The following is a 9,377-nucleotide window of genomic DNA, read 5'->3' on the forward strand; positions in this document are numbered from 1 at the left end:
AAAATTAGGCTCGCTAAAACTAGGGAGGCAAAATTGATACTAACTTGTTTCTGATTGTATACAAAATTGCATATAATTTCAAATTACCTTGACCTTTATTCATGTATGTTCTTGGTAATCGGCCTTGATGATAGATGCCATAAGATGCTAGTCTAAATTCGCCATTCTTAAATCCTCAAAATTCTTTTATTTGTTTTACAAAATTATTTTTGTTTTGAAAATGAGAATGGTTCTCTAACCAGTTATATATAGTTCAGTATGTTGTAGATGTAGATGATCAAGATATATATTGTGGGTTGTTGACACGTGTGAATAAGAGTTCTAGCAATTTAGAAAAGCTACTTGCATGTGGCACCTAGCTAGCTAGAAAGAACAACACATCATTATATATTGTCTTCATGTAACAGAGAAAAAGGGACTCTTTAGTTTATGGGGTCAGTTGACCCCACTCAAATGCAACTTTTACCATTAATCTAGTGGACCGTTTAACTGTACAAGTCTTTAAATTGGTTATTGAACCCATTCCTTCGTTCCTTATTTATTAAACATATATCGGTACTCCATATTTTCTAGTAAAAGACATATTGAAATTTGAGCCAACTAGTATGTAATTTATATTTTATTGTTAGATGAGAACTAAGTACACATAAATTAAAGTATTGTAAAATACGGCTAGTAAATGCTAATTCTTAAGTTAAAGTATTAAAAATACTACTGCTACTCGAATCTTAATTTAAATATTATTTAATGAAGATTTATCTTTAAGTAAAAATAAATGTTTCTGATAAATCCTAAACTTCTACTATTTCAATATCACTTAGACGGTTTCAAGTTTTGAAATATGTTATCGAAAAGTCGTGCCAATTCGGATTTATAGAAATTTATAATCTTGTATATATTATTGCGTTAGTGATGGTTTCATAATAGGATTTATAGATGATAATTGGAAACATAGTGACCTTTTTCTCTATAGCCTATGATGACCTATTATTAATAAAATAATATAGTAGCAAGACGATTGCATATTTGGATGGATATAACTAACCTTGTGTAATTGTCTTAAATATAGAACTTTTGTGTTCAATCATGGCTTCCGCATCAAAGAACATTGTTGCTGAACTTAACAAAGGTGTTAAGTTGAATGGTGACAACTACGAAATATGGAGCATGAAACTCGAATATGTGTTGGAAGAGCAAGAGGCTCTTGTTGCTCTTACTCAATCAATGGAAGTACCCGAGGTGGGTGATACGGAACAACATAAAAGGGATGCTGAAGTGTACATCACTTGGAAACGTAAGAACACCATTGCTCGCATTACGTTGCTGAGCAGCATGGATGATGACATCATGCGTGATTTTTGCAAGTATGAACTAGCAAAAGATATGTGGAAAGCATTGGCTGACAAGTTTGGTGCAACCTCGGTGACCAAACTGAGATCTCTCACTATCAAGTTTGACCAATATAAAAAGAAGTCTGATCATACCATGAAAAAGCATGTCAGACAAATGTCAAACATGATAAGTGAATTGAGAAACGCAGGTCATGTTCTTACTGATGAACAACAGGTTCAAGCTATGATCCGTTCCTTGCCTCAAAGTTGGGAGCAAATGAAAATGCATCTCACACACAATGAGAATATCAAGACTTTTGAGGACTGTGCACGCCATTTAGAGCTAGAAGAAGATCGGATTGAGGCCGGTAAGTCAATCACTGAGGTGAATATGGCGACAAGCTCTAAAAATGCTTTTGGGCATAAGCGCAAGTTTCATCACCATAAGGGTAAAGAAACTTATAAGTCCAACAAAAGGCTAAACACCAATCATCGTGGCAAGGGAACACGTCCCTCCAAGAAAGTAAACATTGCAAAGGTAAAATGCTACAATTGTAGCAATAAAGGGCATTTTGCTCGTGATTGTCCTGAGCCTAAAAAGGTATACTCTTACGATGCTTATGTTAGCAAACTTTGTGTTGCTAGTTCTGTTTTCTTAACTGAATCTCAACCTTTGTGGATTGTAGACTCAGGAGCAACAGACCATGTAGCTAAGGACAAAGACGCCTTTGTAGAATTTCGACGAGTTTCTCATGGAGCTATGTGGATTTATGTGGGAAACAACTCAAGAGTTCCAGTTGAAGGGATCGGGTCATGCAAGTTAGTCATGCGTGAAGGACGAACCCTAATCCTACATGATGTTTTATATGCTCCTCAAATTCGTCGAAATTTGATTTCTGTTTTGGTTTTGTTAAGACTTGGTTTTCATTTGTACTTTCGTGATAATGTTGTTGAGTTGTCTTTGGGAACAAACTCTTATGGTTTTGGTTATGTTCTTAACGGTTTTATCGTGATGGATGTTGATTATCTTAATAATAAACCATGTTTTTCCTTAGTTGCATCTTCTAATAAATTTGATAATGATGTAAACAACTGGCATGCTAGACTTGGTCATATTGGCCAACAAAGAATGAATAGATTAGCTAGAGATGGTTTACTAGCTAATATTGATAAAGTGGAATTGTCTACTTGTGAGCACTGTCTGGCAGGAAAAACTGCGAGAAAACCATTTGGAAAAGGAACTCGTGCCGATTATCCATTGCAACTAATACATTCGGATATATGTGGTCCTATGAATGTTCGAGCAAGGCATGGAGCGTATTATTTCATCACATTCATTGATGATTATTCTCGATTCGGTTACGTCTACTTGATCTCTCACAAATCCGAAGCATTGGATTGTTTTCAAAGTTATATGAATTTTGTTGAGAATCAATTAGAACGTAAGATTAAAGCATTAAGAACCGATCGAGGACGTGAATACCTATCTGATTCGTTCAAAGCTCTATGTGATGCTAAAGGTATTCAACGTCAATTAACTACTCCCAGGACTCCGCAACAAAATGGTGTTGCAGAAAGGCGGAATAGAACGCTTCTTGAAATGGTTAGGTCAATGATGGCACAAGCAAATTTACCTATCACTTTTTGGGGTGATGCTTTATTAACTGCCACATTTGTACTTAATCGTGTGCCTTCAAAATCAGTAACTTCCACACCATATGAGTTATGGACAGGTCGCAAACCTGACTTGAATGTGTTAAGACCTTGGGGTTGTGCAGCGTATACTTTGGATTCCTCGCACAAATATGGAAAATTAGGTCCAAGAGGAAAGAAATGTGTTTTCATTAGATACTCTGAACAATCAAAAGGTTATGTGTTTTTAGGTGAACACGAAAGTGGGAGCATAACTGAATTTGAATCTCGAGATGTTACATTCTTGGAAAATGAGTTTCCAAAACAAGGAGACCTTGATAAAGATTGGTCTTTATTTGAGACTACAGAATTACCTCATTCGAGTGGGAGAGATTTGAGGAGTGAAGACGAAGAATTTGTTTCTTTGGATACAACTCCTCAACCTATTGCGAATGAAGATAATTCTTATCCGAGTGGGAGCAATATGGCAAATCAAGAACATGTTTCTGAAGAACCTCAACCCGTTGCTACCGAGCATAATTCTGATCCAAGTGGGAGCAATTTGGTAAACCAAGAATCTGTTTCACTGGATAACCAACCACGACGAAGTAGTCGTCAAAGTAAACCTCCACTTCGGTATGAGATCGAAGATGGTTATACTTTTATGGTTCAACTAGAAGAGGATGAACCAAGAGATATAAATGAAGCTCTCACTTGTCCTGCAAAGGATGAATGGTTCAAAGCAATGGAAGAAGAGATGGAGTCTATGAGATCCAACAACGTTTGGGAATTGGTTGATCTTCCAAAAGAAAGAAAAGCCATTGGGAGTAAGTGGATTCTCAAAATAAAGCGTAAAGCTGATGATAGTATTGAAAGATACAAAGCTCGACTTGTGGCAAAAGGCTACAATCAACAGGAAGGGATTGACTATGAGGAAACATTTTCACCTGTTGTAAGACTCACATCAATTCGTTTGATTCTAGCAATAGTAGCAAGTATGAACCTTGAATTACATCAAATGGATGTAAAGACTGCTTTCCTCAATGGAAATTTAGATGAAGAAATCTATATGGAACAGCCGACGGGTTTCATTAAAGAAGGCCACGAACATAAGGTTTGTAGATTGCTTAAATCAATATATGGCCTCAAGCAGTCATCAAGACAATGGTATATACATTTTCACAATGTGATCACGTCACATGGCTTCACTGTGGTCAATGAAGATAATTGTGTTTATATCAAAAGGTCTAAAGGAAAAATAGTCATATTGTCATTATATGTTGATGATATATTGATTGCTGGAAATGATAAGGAGTATGTTTTCGAGGTTAAAAGATGGTTATCATCTAACTTTGAAATGAAGGATATGGGTGAAGCTGAATATATCCTTGGAGTTAAGATTTCAAGGGATCGCTCAAGGAAGTTGTTGGCTCTTTCGCAAGAGACTTATATCAACAAGATTCTTGAACGTTTTAACATGCATAAATCTAACCCCATAGACACTCCTATGGCGATTAGTGATACGTTGAGCATTAGAGAGTGTCCGCAAACTCCACAAGAGAAACATAAAATGAAAAATGTTCCTTATGCTAGTGCGGTTGGAAGTCTCATGTATGCTATGATGTGTACGAGACCGGATATCTGCTTTGCTGTTGGCATGGTAAGCCGATACCAATCCAATCCAGGTTTAACCCATTGGAAAGCCGTGAAAAGGATTCTTAGGTATCTTAAGGGTACTAGTCATTACTCTTTGTGCTACGAAGGAAATAATCTGCAAATGAGAGGCTATACTGATGCTGATTGGGGAAGAGATATGGATGAAAGAAAATCTACCTCTGGCTTTGTTTTTCTGTTAAACAAAGGTGCTATATCTTGGAGTAGTAAGAAACAATCATGTATAGCATTGTCTACAATGGAAGCTGAATTTGTGGCATTTTCAGCGGCTGTACAAGAAGCCGTGTGGCTTAATCGATTTTTGAGTAATTTGGGGGTTGTTGGCAATACCATTGATCGAGCATTGATATACTCTGATAATGAGGCTGCCATTGCATATTCAAAAGACCCCAAGTTCCATTATAAGACAAAGCACATAGACATAAAGTACAATTTTGTGAAAGACAAGGTTGCAAGAAAAGAAGTAAGTATAGAGTACATATCTACGCATGATATGGTAGCAGATCCTTTGACAAAACCCATACCTAGAGATGCATTTGTTAAGCATGTTAGGTCTCTAGGATTGCGTAGATTTTAATAAATGTACTATTTTAATAAATGTACTTATAAGTTTAAGTTTATATCCAATGCAATGAATTTCTTTTAAATCCTTGTTTTATTGTTCGCTCTTTGTGTTGCGAATCGAGAAAAGTATGTCGGACAGATACATGATTAGCCCACTCACATGGGTAATCAATTCCATTTCATGTGACAAATGGAAAAGCGGTGTATATTAAGCACATTGTTTTAGTGACAATTGAGAGCTCGAGATTGAGATAATTTGACGCCACATTCATAAGTATATAAATATTATGTGAATTTTCACAATTCACCTTATCTGTCATGAGTATCCAGATGTGAGTTCTTAATAGTTTTATGAGTAGATAAGTGAACTCGAGTTTTGAACATTGAGTATGTTTGAACTATCATCTGTGCAACATTAATTTAAAGACATACCTCCATTGTGAAAGGAGTAATGTTGCAGCATGTGATTCATACCACATGTGATCAAGATGACCAATAAGGGAAATAGAAGAAACGATCTCTACTTCTATGTTATGTGAGTCCCTTGAGGTATTAGTAACCTCAATTTAATGTCCTTATGACTTTTTCTTGTCTCTTGAAGCTTAGTTTAATGTTTGCTATCTTAAGGCGTTGCTTAAGGGTTATGAGTAATTCAACCTGGCTGGACGTTCTTAGAAAAGTAAGTTGACCTAAGGCCAACGGATTCTAAGAAAAGGGAAGATCATTTGAAGTTCACATTAACTTGTATTCACCGGTCGACCAATTATCTTTTGTCTTAGTGACAAGTCTTAGTGATAAATGATAATTGTGAATGCAAAAGGGTTTTATAAGTAAAACTGAGATCATGCGAGTTACTAATATGATTAATGATCTAGGACATTGCATACTAAATCTACTCTTTCCAAGATTATAGAGATGCTATATATTCCTAACAGATGTATAGCAATTGAGCTCTCAAAGTATGCCGGTCGCACAGCCTAGTTCCCAGTATGAATGGTTTGCGTACTACACGGTATGTTTTTCAAGATATATGAGTATATCAAAATTGTTTGTGTGCGAGTGGGAGATGTTAGAAAATGATTATTTATCACCCACAAATAATGAAAGAGTAGTTGAACCAACTAATGTCTTCTTGGCACATAGTACATGTTTGTTTAATATAAAATGGGAGTTGTTAACCCATTAAAGAGAACAATCACTACATATAACACTTAACAAACATAGAACAAAATATGCAGAGAAAAACATACATATAATTCTATTGAGATTTTGTGAGTATACTTGTTCAAGTGGAACATTGCGAACCGTCGAAGGAATATAGGCTGTGAAACTGTGAAAGCTTTCCATTTGTGATTGCTTTCCCGACCGGTGATCTAAACGTCGATCCTATTCGCTTCCGCCGCTCGTATTCGGTATGTCTCGAATTTACATTTTTACAATACAATACCCAAATTAAAAGGAATAAAATAAGAAGAAACAGGCGCAAAAAATGAGTTAAGCTTAGTGCAAAATCTGCATGTTCCCAACTATCTAGTAATATCCAGAAATCTTTTCATGATCTTGAACATCCAAAACAGTGCAGCAATTCGTGCAAGTAAAATCTAAGGTATACGATATTTACTCGGCCTCTTGTCCAAAACGGAAAATCTCGTTTCCTCTGACCTGTTCCGAAACAACTGTTTTTATTTTTCTCCTTTCGAAGTCTTGTCAAGAGCGTAAAATTTTTACATTCGATATCAGAAATAAAAATCGTAGACTGTCATTGGGATACCGTGTAAACTGTAAAGATTAACAGATCTTTGGGGGAGGATAAATACTATTTTAACAAAAAAGAGTAGGTCTAGTAAAATGTCAAACAGGGCAGTTAAATAATTTCGTTAACTCTTAACATGAGATTAATAAAGTAAATGCATCTTCTTCATCACACTATCAACCTACCCATTTTTTTATTGTTTCATAGAATATTTTTATGTACATCTCAATCGTAAATAATGTTAACTCCATACAACAATCTCGATTCATTCAACATTCGACTTTAAATACTACTATAGTCCCGTTTAATATGTAGATAACTTATTATGGTTCTAGGCAAGTAGTGTACAACAACAACAACAACAACAACAACAATACCCAATCCCACAAATGTAGGGTATGGGGGAGGTGAAGTGTAGACAATCATTCCTCGTACTCTAGACTAGAAGGAAATCCCTACTCCACTTGCGGGTATAGAACCCGCGACTAGATAAGATCGTCCCTCCCTCTACTCGAGAGCCAAGAGATTGCTTCCTAAAGGACCTCCGGCCAGAACTGCTCATCCAAACGAAATAATGCGGACATATGTACCTGTAAGAGTTATATGCGAGTAGGGAGATGCAACCATACGAGGTAGTCATAAAAGAGTGATGCACAAAATTCAAGTTAATGGGTATTTTCCTAAAAGAAAATTCATAAAGTTTCAGAAATGTATACCAGTTTTACAGCATCACTATCACAAAAACTAACATATACTTCGTATATAACAAAAAGATTTCGGTACACATACAAAAAGTTCTAGAACAGAGCAGCATATTCAAAAAAATAAATAATAAAAACAAACACTTGTACAGTATGTTACAGCATATTCAAATAAATAAATAATAAAAACAAACACTTATACAGTATGTTACAGCATATATTGTGTACTTTGTATAAGAATTCACTATTATACCCCTTTGTTCGGATTTGTAGTCTGATGAGAAGCTCAAACTAATAGGTGGAACTATGATTATGCAAATGGAAAATTTCAAATTAGTGAAGACTCTTGTGATATCAACCTACTCGCCACTACAACAAAAGTGCCAATTTATCACGGTATTTTGTTCACATTTGATGCAAGTGTGAATAAAATTGTCACACTTATAAGTTTGTAAAGTATTTAAACATTTAGAAGTGTGAAATATTACTGGTCATACTCTAAAGTGTGAAAAATATCTATATCGTTTTCATATTTAAGTGTTTAAAAAATATGCATGATTTCACATTTTCCGGTATGTAAGTTCCCGTATTTACCGTATTTAAGTGTGAACAATTGAAAGTCAATTCAAGAGAAAACGTACACACTTATAAAAATGGAACAACTAAAAGTAATATTTTATTACTACTACCTCCGTCTCATTCCAATAGGCTAGTATTCCATTTTGGGTTGTCCCATTCTGATAGTCCACTTCCATAAATAGAAAGGAAAGATGATATTTCATTGGTGGATTTGGAGAGAGAAGATATTTCATTGGTGGAGAAATGAAGTTAGTGAGATTTCCTAAAACTGCGTGTTTTTTGTCTGTGGACTATTGGAATGAGACGGGGTAGTATTTATTAATATTTAGTATTTATATTTGAATATTTTATATTAATTTAATGTTAATATTTAATATGATTAAATATAAGAAAGGTATATATGCGTCAGAGTACGATTCATTTCTGAGATTGAATAACCGAGACTTCTTCATTTGCTATTCAACCCCAATATCTTCATTCGACGCCGCTCAGTTTCATCCTAACTGCAAGCCCTAGTTTCAAGCACATTCAAGTACAACGATTCAATTTCTTCATTCTGCCGCCACTCAATTTCTTCACTACGGTCTGCAAGCCCTAATTTCAAGCACATTCAAGCAAATCGATTCAATTTCTTCATACGTCGTTGCTCAATTTCTTCACTACGATCTGCAAGCCCTAATTTCAAGCACATCGATTCAATTTCTTCATTCGTCGCCGCTCAATTTCTTCACTACGATCTGCAAGCCCTAATTTCAAGCACATCGATTCAATTTCTTCATTCGTCGCCGCTCAATTCTTCATTCGGCGCCGCTCAATTTCATCATTCGTCGCCGCTCAATTTCAAACTCCATTCACTACGATCTGTAAGTGTTTCTAGGTTGTTGATTTCTTTACGTATATGTTTTGAGTTTGTGTTGTCAGAATTTGATTTTATTTAATTGCTTATGAATAATACTTTTGAGATATATTTTACATCTGATTCGTTAGCTTCATTGTTTATTATCATCTGATTTCACAACTTATTATGTTAGGGCTTCCATGAGGATAGTATGATATGTTTGACCTAATGAGTAATTTACGTTGCTACAAATGTTGATTTTCCGAGCTTTTAATAATCGTTTTGATTTTGAGATGTTGGTTGTA

Source organism: Rutidosis leptorrhynchoides, chromosome 9 (genome assembly GCF_046630445.1).
Source record: "Rutidosis leptorrhynchoides isolate AG116_Rl617_1_P2 chromosome 9, CSIRO_AGI_Rlap_v1, whole genome shotgun sequence".
Lineage (NCBI taxonomy): Eukaryota > Viridiplantae > Streptophyta > Magnoliopsida > Asterales > Asteraceae > Rutidosis > Rutidosis leptorrhynchoides.